This window comes from Rattus norvegicus, chromosome 16 (assembly GCF_036323735.1).
Source record: "Rattus norvegicus strain BN/NHsdMcwi chromosome 16, GRCr8, whole genome shotgun sequence".
In the NCBI taxonomy this organism is placed as follows: domain Eukaryota; kingdom Metazoa; phylum Chordata; class Mammalia; order Rodentia; family Muridae; genus Rattus; species Rattus norvegicus.
The window spans coordinates 86575052-86588120 of record NC_086034.1 but is presented as its reverse complement, the minus strand read 5'-3'; the positions used below and the strand labels follow the sequence as shown (position 1 = coordinate 86588120).

Below are 13069 nucleotides of genomic sequence, written 5' to 3'. Positions count from 1 at the left end.
ACAGACACACTACAGGAAGCAGGTAGTAAATCGAAGCTTAGCCAAGTGAAAATGGGAGAGTCCATGTTAACCACTGGGCTCCCAGATTCTCCTTGTCATGGCGTTGGAAAATAGGAGTGGCCAGTCTTTCTTTCTGGGGTCTTCAGATGGGCTAGAAATAGCAGCAACATTGATCAGTTGTCAACACATCACAATATGGCAAGGAAATGCAAGTTGTGAGGAGGAAGCTAGCAGAAGCAACAGATAAGCAATTGTTAGGTACTCCTGACTAGAAAAACAGTCTTCGGGACCTAAATTTCCATCATCACCAAACCATACAAGTTACTTTTCTCAATGCTATGGCATAATACCTAACTGAGGCAGCTTAGGAATTTGGAGATGTATTTCAGCTCACAGTTAGAGGATGCAGGCTACTCCGCCAGGGCAGGTGTGGAGGCAGTGTTGTGAGGTAGTCGGTTATCAAATTGCATCTGCAATCAGGATGCAAGAAGGGATGATCGCTGGGAAGAAAGGGACCCTGGCAGTCAGTTGGCATTCTTCTGTTTCACTTTTGACTCATGCACGGACCTTAGCGCCACCCACAATCTTCTCTTAGGCTAAACATCTCTAGAAACACTCTCATCGTACTCTGTCTTCTAGGTGGTTCTAAATCCAATTTAAAATGAAGATAAATCATCACTCCAGGAGAGAAAAAAATGATTTTTGCAACTTAGAAAATTGCACGGTTGTGCCCCAAATTAACAAAACAGAGAGTGCTGTAAATACATAACATTTATGTGTAAACTAAACAGATATCCACACCCATGAGTCAGGGATGCCGTGTGCCTGAGTATTGAGTGGTCCCGTCTGCACAGTAATGAGTCTTAGAACCAAACAAATTAAAGGAGCTGAGTTTGAGGGGATGTGGGTGCATCTTCCTGGTCACAGACACAGCTACTGCTGACTTTCAGATCCTTTCTTGGGCGGCTGCTTTGATGGATGGCTAGTTTTGTGTCATGTTGCCTGGGACTGACAGATAGGATGGTTCATCTGCAGATGTTTAAATTGAATTCTGTCACCATGCCCCTCACAGCCACTAACGGAGAGTCTCTCACGTGTGACTAGAAATGACTAACTACTCAACAGCTAAAACCCTGACTAAAAATTAAACAGGTGAGTTAAACGTGGGGATGAGGCCTCCAGAACAATTACATAGATAGATCAAGAAAGAGATATTAAATTGTATAGATAACTGACAGCGAAGTATCACGATGAATTGATTAGACCACATTTCCGAAGATTAAAAAGAAGAAAACCAAAAGGAGTAAAGCTGTACTGAACTCAACTAGCACATTCCTCGTGTGTCTTGGTAGATGTCAAAAGATACGCTTATTTTTGTCACTGAACTACAAAATATTCTTTTGTTCCAGACAAAAGTAAACTTAGAAAATACCAAAAAAAAATGATGGGAAATTTAGACCATTTTCTTTCATTTAAGCTACAGAAACATGAATTATTCACTGGTTAATTGTGAATGCAAATCTGTTGATATGCAAAATAAATTTTGTGTATATATCACTTGGGATATATATATATATATATATATAATATCTTTTATTATTATATATTACATAAATGCTGCAAGTATTTCCCCAAGTTGAGTAATGCCTTCCTCCTAAATATTTCCAGAACAATCTACAGACAGGAGTTCTTTAGACAGTATCTTGGTCGATGATAGTTCCTCTATGATTTTGCAATTATGTTGTAGGCGTGTAAAGACTATAAGATACGGTACTTATGGGCAAAGAACTCCTTAGGGAAGTTGCCAGCAAATGCTCTCTCTCTCTCTCTCTCTCTCTCTCTCTCTCTCTCTCTCTCTTATGCACTCCATCTTTCTTCTTTCTCTTTCCTCTCTCTCCTCTCTCATATGGTTGCAATCCTGTCCTTCATGGACACCTCCACATTGCAGACCAGTGCCTATTAAAACACCCTGGAGTGATATGCTCATACCTACTTCTAATTTAGCCTAGGGTCTGCCACCATTTTGCTTCTTCAAAGATTATGTTTAAACATTGCCATTTGCCAATATTGAGAATACCCACACCTACACAACTTTATTTATATTTCTCAGCATTTTCTAATTTTTCTAGCTCACCTTCTATCTGCTACGTCTTACCTCCACGCTGTCGCACAGTCAGGATTCCTTTCCTGTAGCATTGACATTCAGTGGGAAATCCAGTTTGAGTTGAACTGAAAATGGTTTTCTGTTGCCATCCTCCTTGGAACACAATTCCAGGGGCACACATTAGGAGAGGTGCATTAATTATTTTTCCTTGGCACTTGGTCCTCCTGTTTCTACTGATGTTGTCTAATGCTAATGTTCACTCTTAAGCTGGCACTCATAGGTGACCCTAACACCCTTCTCTTTCTTGCTCATAAATTTTGTTTAAGGCCTCCAGCTGTGGACTTGGCTTTGCCTTTGTCTTGGATTTGAAGGCTCCTGTGTAGCTAAATAGGTAGATGTTCCTGATTCTATAAAACCCTCACCTGTCTTTGTGTTTTGCTCTCCTGCCATTTGTCTTTCTACTTGCAAACTTCTTTTGTTAGAAAAAGAATTATCCGCCCAGCCACTGTCATTTTTCTTTTCATATTCTTCCCCTCCTTGCTCAGTCTAACCCCTGGGGCTCACATCACCTATGCTACCATCTAAGACTTTCATGCAAATGCATGCTATCTGTTATCTGCCACCACAACACCTCAGTGGTGTCTGTACAGAACTCTGACTTTAAGTACCTGAACTGTCTCATTTGCTATGGCCGCCATCTTGATTTGGAAGCCTGGCATGCCTCACATCAAAAGGGGGACATTTTCTATTTCTGAAACTCAACCACAGATTCTCACTCTTCTCTGTAGCTGTGTGGTCTGGGGGCCTCCGATCCGTTCAGGCCAGTTACAAAAGCTCTTTCTCACTGGGGATCCCTTGCTCCTGACCTTACGATTTTATTTGTTAATATTTTAAGTGCTCCTACCATGAAGCATTTCTCAGGTCCATTTCTTCTCCTTGATGCCACCTGTCATTACAACAAACCTGTCATTACACCATTTTTCAACTCAATTGTGTACATGGGTTCCCATGCAAGGAGTCCTTAGGGAAAGCTAGCTTGCCTATCTATGAGCCCTATGATTGTATAAACAGCTAGTAGTATATGGAGTATGTAGTATGCAGTATGTAGTATGTAGTATGTAATATGTAGTATGAAGTATGTAGTATGTAGTATGTAATATGTAATATGCTATTACTTCTCCTTATGCTTTGCCCTCGAGTATTCTATTGGCGTATCGTCCTAATTAAGTTGTCAGATGTCCACATGCATTTTTCCTTCCGACCAGTTCAGAGCCACTTTTCAATGTGTCACCAAGGGTCCCATCTGACCTCACAGGAATGTGCTATCTCCATTTCTCTTATTCAACAGCAAGGACTGCTGTGACCCTTGTTATTTCTTTTTCTCTTTCTAGCACCCAAAATTATGAGTTCTAAATGGTTTGACCAACCATTATTCACTGCAGGTTAATAAATGAAATTATTCTTTTGAATCATAAGTAGCATATACTTTGGCAAACATTAGACCATATAATCAGTTATGGGTATCCCTCATTCAAAAAAAAAAACCACATTTCCTTCTGTTTGCAGCAGAGTTGAATCCATTCTCAATCTAATGAAGCCCTAAAGTTAAATAATTTTTGGTAATATAAACCACGACTTTACTCTATTTCTTTAAAATATTACCACTAATATGGATTTTTAATTTCCTAATTATTTTCAGGGTTTTTTTGTACTCAGTCACTATCTAAGAGTTTTTATTGTATGAAGAACTTAAAGACATGTTTTGCAGGACAGAATGGATTTTAATGATACTAGAAATGCAAAGACTATCTTCTGTGTAATATTCACCTGCTGTTTAACACCAATGTACACTTTGCAGATGTTAGTGTTAACCTCAGGGCCTGGTGGGTAGTGTCAAGTCATCAGTCAAGGCAGGTTCACGATGGCTAGGAGCCCAGCAGAGCTGAGGGTATTGCTAATAGAGGAGGGTGTGTTGGGGTGGGTAAGTAAGGCAGTCTCTGTCTTTCACTCAGTTCAGCAGAAGACCTAAAAGTTGTTCTAAAGTTTTAGTCTGTAAGAAAATAATAAGAGATTCCTCTTTTAATTACATGATTTCATTTTGAAAACTCCGTGGAGCTAATGGACAATATTTTCTCAGGAGGGGAAATAGAAAACTTCTCAAGGCTCGAACAATATTACAAATTCCTAGGAATAATGGACAAATAAGGGGAGCATGATTGGGTATAGAGGGCAGGAAAGAAGTCCCGAGGGACAGCAGAATGAATGGAAATATGCAACCTTGGGAGGTGGGAGGTGGGGGGCCCTCTAGTAACAGAGACCTGGGAGGTGAGAGGCTCTCAGGACTCAAAGGGAGGGACCTTAGATAAAATGCCCAACACAGTGAGGAGAGGGAACTTGTAGAGCTCACCTTCAGCAGAAAAGCAGGATATCAAGTGAGGGATGGGGTTGCCATCCCAGGTCAAAAACTCTGACTCAGAATTGTTCCCGTCTAAAAGAACTGCAGGAACAAGAATGGAGAAGAGACTGAGGGAAAGGAGGTCCAGGCCCACCTTTTGATCCCTCAAGGGGCGGCTCCAAGACCTAACACTATTACTGATGCTATGATGTGCTTAACACACAGGAGCCTAGCATGGCTGCCCTCCAAGAGACCCAACAAGCAGCTGACTGAGACAGAGGCAGACACTTACACTCAACCAGGGGACTAAAGTCAGAGTCCCCTGTGGTTGAATTAGGGAAGGGCAGGAAGAAGTTGAGGTGGAGGGTGACCAACCCCAGAGGGAGACCAGCAGTCTCAAATAACCTGGACTCCTGGGATCTCTCAGACACTGAGCCAACAACCAGGCAGCATACAGGAGCTGGTCTGAGGCCTTAGATACATATACAGCAGAGGACTGCCTGGTCTGGCCTCAGTGAGAGAAGATGTACCTAACCCTCAGAAACCTGAAGCCCCTGGGAGTGGGGAGGTGTGGGGGATGTGGGTGTAAAGGGAGGGGTGGGGGTGGGGAGGGGAGGAAGGAGGAACGGGATGAGGAACTCTCAGAGGGCAGAAAGAATGGGAGGGGAATAACGACTGGACTGTATAAAAAAAGATCAAAGATAATTTAAAAATAAAAAATAAAGATGAAAGTCAATAAAAATTGAAAAAAACAGATTTTCTGTTGAGATGCTGATGGTTGCTATGCTGTTTAATCTGTTCTTTTTCTGGAGGGGGTGAGTCTTCCTATGTAGCCTTGGATGGTATGTTACTTATTATATAGTACAGGGTAGTCTTAATGTTGGTGTAATCCTCCTGCCTCAATCTGTTGTGGGCTGGGATTACAGGTAAGCATCACCGTTACCCAGCTACCCAGTATGCTTCAGCTCACGATTTAGAAATGATTACTGAGCAGTGCAGTGTATATTGAGTCTGAGGATTTCTCAGCCACCATCAGCTGTTCCCTGGTCCCTTTGTCTAATCTCATCACGATATAAATAAATCCCTTTCCATTGTGACTAAGTGGATGCAGCAAGCATTCTCCCTCTGATATTTTTAATTGGAAAGCACTCTTATAGCTTGTTTTCACCTTCACTTTGGATGCTAATAATATTTCCAAGGGCATGGAGAAGACAGCCCCAGTCTAGGTCCTGTGATAAGAAAAATAATTAGTCACGCTTTTGCAAGTGACCAGCCTATCTAGGACTGCAGATAACCAGATAGAAAGTGCACCGAGGAGGATCTTTCGAATAAATAAAATCACAAAAGCAGAAAACAAGTTAAGCAAGATATGCCACATCACCCCAGGATTAACGCAATTAGCGTTACATAAATGCCCTGTGGAAAACGAATTATCTCCTATCTCACAGTTGGAGATAAATATCCTGTCATCCACCATCACTGGGAAAATCATGGCCTCCCAGCCCCTCTCACGTTGAGGTAATTATGCCGAGCTAATAAGCAATGTCAAGGAATAAATATATGCTACAACACTAATTTTGTATATATTTTAAGCTTGTGCTTGAATGCGCTAGAACCCTATCCAACAAAGCAAGACAGTAAAAAGGGAAAACAAGAAATCCACGTATGTTCAGTTTTTTTTTTACTTTTCAAAGTATTCTATAATTTTATAATTCCCATGGATTCATTTTAATTAATTAATAATTATTACGTAGATGTGTGCACAGTGTTGTATACGCAGTCTGTGTATGTGTGTGTGTGGAGGGGGTCATGTGTGCCACACAGAGTGTATGTGGAAGTTAGAGAACATTCCTGTGGAGTCGGTTCTCTCCTGCTATGGGTTTCATGAGTCATCTGGCTTGCATGGTAAGCACCTTTCACCCAGTAAGCCACTTCACCACCCCTACATGAATTATTTCTGTAACTACAATCTTAAAACTTTCGTTGTCACTATCAACGTCTTATTCTGCTTCAAGAACCATCAACTTCAAGACTCCTCGTAGACACGAAGGAGGTTTACAGGACAAGCTTTCTGATATTCCACTAAAATCATGCCTCTTCTTCTGCCATCTCGGGTCGCAGGGATCTTCTGACAGATCTTCTCTTCTGGCTTTGCAACCTCTCCTCTGATTGGTTGATGTCTTTAATTGTGCATCCTGGCCAGACAGGAAATGTCAATTCCTCAATGTCTCTGCTTATAGCAGGAAGTATCCTCAGGGGCTCCTTCAGATGATCGGCAAGATGGCATGAGAGATCTGTATCTGTCTGTTCAACAGACAGGAGAGCTTTGTCCAGCATAACACCTACCAAACCTTGACATGCTATTCAGTAGACATAACACCTACCAAACCTTCACACGCTATTCAGTAGACATGAGAAGTGTTGATATTATAGGTAATATTTCCTTACATAGAGACTACTAAGCTCTAGTGTCTATCAGATCCACAGACACCAGAGGGAAAGAAAACAAGAGGGTAATAGTTCAATAAACCTTTTGTGTTTCCTGCCATCAAGCAACACTTCGCTTGAAACAATCTGAAAACTAGTCAGCTCCACACAAGTCTTTTTCCTTATGCTCCATGGCTCTAAAGATTTCTAAAAGTTGAACATTTCAGCAAAAGGACCAGCACATAAGGAACACAGGAAGGAGAGCTGTGCCTATGTGCACACTCTGGTTACATGATTCTGAGTCCATCACTAGCAGTAGAAAGACGCACTTGGCAGTGTCTTAATGGCCATGTGGAGAATTGAAGACACACTCGAGCCAACCAAATTGAGACTACACTTTTTTGGAATAAGATATTTCAAAGATGTTTGCAAATGAAAATTGGCTGAGGCCATCTAGCACTAAGTCAGAATTCAACTTTATTTTTAAATGTTAGATATATGCATATAACCCACATTAATCTGTCCCTTAAGCAAATAAATCCACTCAATAGAAGGAAAGATGTACCTCTCCTCTAGTTTCTATGATCCTCAACATGCAGTCTGAACGACTTCACATGACCAAAAAAAAGAGTTTTGTTTGTATCATGACCAGTGAGTCTTCATCTCATGGTAGTGAGATTTCACACACACACAACACAGGCATACACACACACACACACACACACACACACACACACACACACACACACACAAAATGCCCCATGACAGCACTTTCTTGAGGAAAGCTCCTCTATGTTGCAATATGAAGATAGAGTCCAGTCGCTCTATTGACAGCTTACCACATAAAACACACCCTTTTAATAATCTTTAAACAACAGAAATTTCTAAATAAAATTTACCAAGGTTAATGGTTTCTTTAGTTTATTTTCATTGTTTAATCTTCATGTCTCAGCTTTTTAAATGCTGTGAATTGAACCCAGGGCCTCCTACTTGCAAAGCAAGCATCTACCACAGATTACTAAATTCTCAGCTCTCTTTAAGTTCCTAGTATAGTCTTGAATACCTCACACTACAGCTGATATTGTTTATATTAGGCACAATGGTCTATATTAGAATCTAAACTAGTTTGCATTTTGTGCAGAGTTTTCACAGATAATATAAAAAGAACTTCAGCACTGAGCCAGTGAAATTTGGTGTTTAGGACAGCTAAGGGGGTTCCTAACGTGTTAGTCAACAGAAGACCTTTGTTCATGTTATGATAGATCTTTTTCAGGATAGTAGTTTTGTTTCTGCAAAATGGACACTGTCCTACTGATAACTGACAGATTTCCATGTTACTTCTTGTTTCAATAAAGCTTAAGGACAAATCTGCAGCTCCTTTTCAAATAAGTATACCACTCCATGTCCTCAGAGAAGCACCTGCCCACACCTATATATTCGAGCTAATTTGTTGCGTTTTCTTTTGCTTCCTTTTTGAGACAATGTTTCACTGGCTTAGAGCTCCTTATGCTGTCCAGGCTGGTTTCATTTGAAGCAATGCCTTTGCCTTCTCTTCTCATGTGCTGGGATTACAGACTCCAGCTGCTGCTCTAGGCTCTCTGGTTCCAAGAGCGACTTCCTACTGGATACATGCTTGATCTTCTGCGTCAATTTATTTGTTTTTATCTTATCACATCCTATCATGTCCTTTGCATTTTCCTATTTTTTTAAAAAATATTTATGTTACTTTTAACCAGGTATGTGCTGTGTCCATGTCTGGGTACATGCACACAAGTGTAGAACCCACAGAGGCCAAAGGAATTGAGTCGCCTGGAGTTGGCATCATGGGTGCTGTGAAGTAAACTTGGTCCTGTAGAAGAGGAGCAAACGCTGTCGAATCCTTACTTTAAGAACATTAAGAATAAACAAAAATGTAGAGACACTGCAGGAGAGAAGCAAAGAGCTGGGTTGTGTCTGTTTGTCTGTTTTGTTTGTTTTTACAAAGCCCATTGCTCCTACACTTCCAAGCTCTGTGGTGACTCCTGGATGCCCGCTCTCCTTTGACTTGTACTGCTTGATCTGAGATGTTTCCCCTGATAGGCAGACAGCCAGGATTTAACAGCATTTAAGACTGCATTGCTATTATGAAGGATACTTTTTACTTGTGACTGACTCTTCCCACAGTACACTGATCAGTAACCCTCATGTCACAAACAAAGGCACAATGGCAAGGACGTTACAATCATAGGCCAGGCCCAAGGGCAATGGAGCATCCCTACGTCCTGGGAGTAGTTCCCAGAGCACCAAGGTGCTACAATAAACTGACCAGATTTCTAATTAACTAGTCTAATCTATGAGCTCAGGAACAGAAGGCCAAGAGGCGGCAAGGGAAAGGTACCCCAGATCACCATAGTTTGTTCTTTTTTTTTTTTTTTTTTTTTTTGGTTCTTTTTTTCGGAGCTGGGGACCGAACCCAGGGCCTTGCGCTTCCTAAGCAATCGCTCTACCACTGAGCTAAATCCCCAACCCCTAGTTTGTTCTTTTTATGTCCTGGATTTTCCTCCTTCTCCATCTGCTGCTGGTAGAGTTTGAGATCTTACCTCATTCACCTATCAGGCTCAATAAACACACACACACACACACACACACACACACACACACACACACGCACACAGGTTCAGCCCCAACACAAAAGAAGTCTACTTGGCCCATCCCGTCACCTTCACTCTCTCTCTGCACAGTGAGCTTATAGCTTGTCATCATCATCAGAAGTCAGCAGATTCAGAAGCCACTGGCTTTGGTCACTGAACACTTCTCTAGGATCCTGGTCCCCCAAACTAAGCCCACTAAGAGCTGAGGAAGGCTCCATTGTTTTCTAAGAACTCGACAACAGCATCATCACCACCTCCCGCCTCAATCATCTTACTTATCCTTGAAGAATGCCCAGTGGAGTTCCAGCATTGACAAGCAGGTACAAAGGAAAGGACTTCTGATTTCAATGTTGTTTTTCTGGTATTTAAGAAGAAGTGGGGATGTTCACTTCCTGTCTTTATTCCTACGTGTGTGGTAGGTCTCATTTTCCACACAAGTGTGTAGGGATTTTAAACTCTTCAAGGTCAACTTTTAAATTTTTGTTCTTCTATTTTATATTTTAAAAAAGTAGCTAAAAAATGTAGCTTGATTTTTCTTGTGGGACTCCTAACAGTGGGAGCAGGAGTAGTCTCTTACTGACTGTGCTGCCTGTCTCTGGGATCCTCTCCTCCTACTAGATTACCTCATCTAGCCTTAATAGGAGAGAGGTGCCTAATCTTAGTTTAACTTGATACAACACATCTGGTTGATATCCTTGGGAGACCTGCTCTTTTCTGAAGAGGAGTGAATAGAGGCAGGAAGTAGAGAAGTTGGGGGGAGGCACTGGGAGGAGAGAAGAGGGGGAAACCATGGTCCGGATGACATAAATAAATAGATAAGTAAATGAATAAACAAACAAACAAATAAATAAATAGAATCGCTATTTTTTTAATCTAACTTTCGTAACATTGTATCAAACATAGCTAAGTTGGGGAGGTTTTATAGAGGTCAGAAACAGCATTCTGTAGAAATACAGACACTGTAACCCACTGACAGCTGAGCAGTCACTGGAACACAAGACACTGAAAAATTAGAAGAATTTTTAAATGCTCTCTTCTTTGTAATGGAAAATATTTTCCATGATAACAAAAAATAGGAACCTATTCTTGTTACAAACTTATCCCTAGGTTTATTATCTAAAGGTGGCCATATTTATAATAACATACTTGAAATTATGAAACTAGATAGCCTTGGGTACATTGGAAACAGTATTACTTCTAAACAGGCATGACAGAATGCATATTTAACTGAAAACTTCTATTAGTATTTCGAGTAGCTCCTAATTTATTTCGAGACCACATCTTTAAAATTAACTGGAGGGCAGGTAAGCCCAGCATTCTAAGCAACTCCTCAGGTGAAACTGAGATAATTGTTTCACTGTGCCTAAGCAAAGAGAAAGCATGCTATATTTAAAGTGAAATTAACCATGCGTCTGCTGAGGTAGTCTCTTCTCCCAAGCACTGCCAGTCTCTTAAATTTGGTCATCCCTAGGCCGTCTTGCAACACCATAGAACCAGACAAGCCTATCTCCTCCCTCTTCTTCCCTTTCCACTCTGACAGTCACTCAGCACCCTCTTCCCTAGGACTCCTGAGACAACTTTGCAGTCAACAATGGTCAGCAATAAGCCATAGCTGTTCTGATGCCAACATCACTAACTCCAGCTGTGTCCTTTCTATTGGCAAACTGTATATGTAATCATCCTAATGAAGGACTAGAACCTATGAGCATTCTGAGCTCATGTGCAAACACCTAAGCCAGGGGCATCTCTGTCCTATAGTTTTCTAACATGTGCCTATGGGTTGTCCAAATCTGCTCTGAGATACTCCAGGGGTGGAATACTATATTACAAAGTCAATGACTTCCATTTACAATTCAGCTGGGCTCATCACCTGCCCCAGAGGTATACCAGAGAATATAATAGGTCAGGTCTAGTGAACTAGGAGTTTCCTGGAAGTCCAAACACCCATAAACAGAGGGATCCGAGCTTTCATATTTTGATAAAAATTTTAAAGGGTGTACCAAGAAATCACTGAGTCATGCTGGGAAGTATCAACAATTCTCTCTACATGTTGTTTTTACCCCAAAGAAAATTTTGAAAATTTTAATTTTATATTCAACTGGGTGTTTATTTGTTTAAAGGGAGTTCTCACTGTGTAACTTGGCTCTCAAATTCATTTCTGTAGCTGAGGCTGGCCTTAAACTTCCAGTCCTCATTTCCTCCACCTCTTGAGCCCAGGAGTAAAAGCGCAAATAAAGGACTATGCCCAGTAGAAATTTTAATCCATGCCATTCACATGAATTTAGTTTCTTGCGGCTTTTTGTACACTCATTCTTACAATCATCGAAGAAAAATTCAGTGATAATCTGTTACATGTTGAGTGCTATTCATGGCCTCAGACAAAACGTAAGGAAGAATAAAAGAAAGCTGACTCAAATTTTTGGGAGATAACTGGTGCGAGTAGAAAATGCTCACAAGAGTTTTTGTTGCACACATTTTCCACGTCTATCTTCTCCCTATAATAACAGACAGCCTGGAATCACGAGAGACAGCCAGTGGAAAAGACTGAGCAGAGCTCCAGAGAGCACACGAAGTTAGAAAGTCTAAAACCAGGAAGCTGACTTCCAAAACTCTTTCTCATACAGGAGCTCTGCAGACTGCTTGAGACGGAGTTGCCTGCAACCGATTTTTAAACCCAGACAAATTCAAAGAGGGACACGTGATTGTAAACCCAGGACAACAACAACAACATAAACCAATTTAGCATCCTGTACATGAGTCACCAGGGTCTGCTGAACACAGTGGATTCCCTGAAGGAGCCCAGCACTGTTGCAGGAACAATCGAACATCTGTTATTTACAACAGGTTTACAAGCAGCATTCCTGTGAGCTCATCACAATGGTTTTCCAACACAGCCATGTTTTTCAGAGATGAGAAGCAGCTGGGCATAGTTTCCTTCTTACATTAACAGTGCCTTTTTGAAAAATAAATGGTCATGTGCTCAGTGTAGTATTCCCAGATTGCCGTAACAGTCCTTGGCTTGTTTGGGAAGGGAAGTGGACTGGCTTGGGGATATAGTACAAACCAGAGCAAACCCACAGGCTAGCCCTGAGCCACATGCAACCTTTGCTGGCCACTTTCCAGGACTGCAGCACCTTGTTCTTCTTGGTCATAGACTTGTTGAGATAGTGATGTTGGCAGTGCTTGCTTACGAAGCTGGAGTCAGCTGAAATCATGAGTGGAATTATTTGACTTTCCCCCATGACTTTTAATGAATCACAGAAAAATTGAAGAGCGCTGTTTCCACCACTTTCAGGAGACAGTGCGTTTGGGTCTGTCAGTGCACGGTGGTAAACTTACGTATCCAGTTTGGAGTCACTTACTGACACTGGCTACAAAGTTTGATACACCTAATAGCATCTCAAGATAACCTGCAGGTTCCTGTGCTGGTGGAAACTATTGTGCGTCAGTGCATCCCGAAAAAGACAAGATGAATTGAGATGTGGTTTCTGGGACCAGTAAGACCACTGTTCC

The 13069-nt window shown here is 41.3% G+C and overlaps 1 protein-coding gene and 1 long non-coding RNA gene across 3 annotated transcripts in view; both read right to left on the bottom strand.

The window, feature by feature from the left end:
• Positions 1-13069, bottom strand: part of Nalf1 (NALCN channel auxiliary factor 1) — a 522611-nt gene that overhangs the window by 350030 nt on the left and 159512 nt on the right. The window lies entirely within an intron of this gene.
• The window catches only part of LOC134482427 (uncharacterized), a 203434-nt gene that overhangs the window by 71808 nt on the left and 118557 nt on the right, over positions 1-13069 (bottom strand). The window contains exon 2 of the long non-coding RNA XR_010058520.1: positions 1-13069. This exon is cut by the window's left edge and continues 71808 nt beyond it; it is cut by the window's right edge and continues 94480 nt beyond it. This is a non-coding gene — a long non-coding RNA (uncharacterized LOC134482427).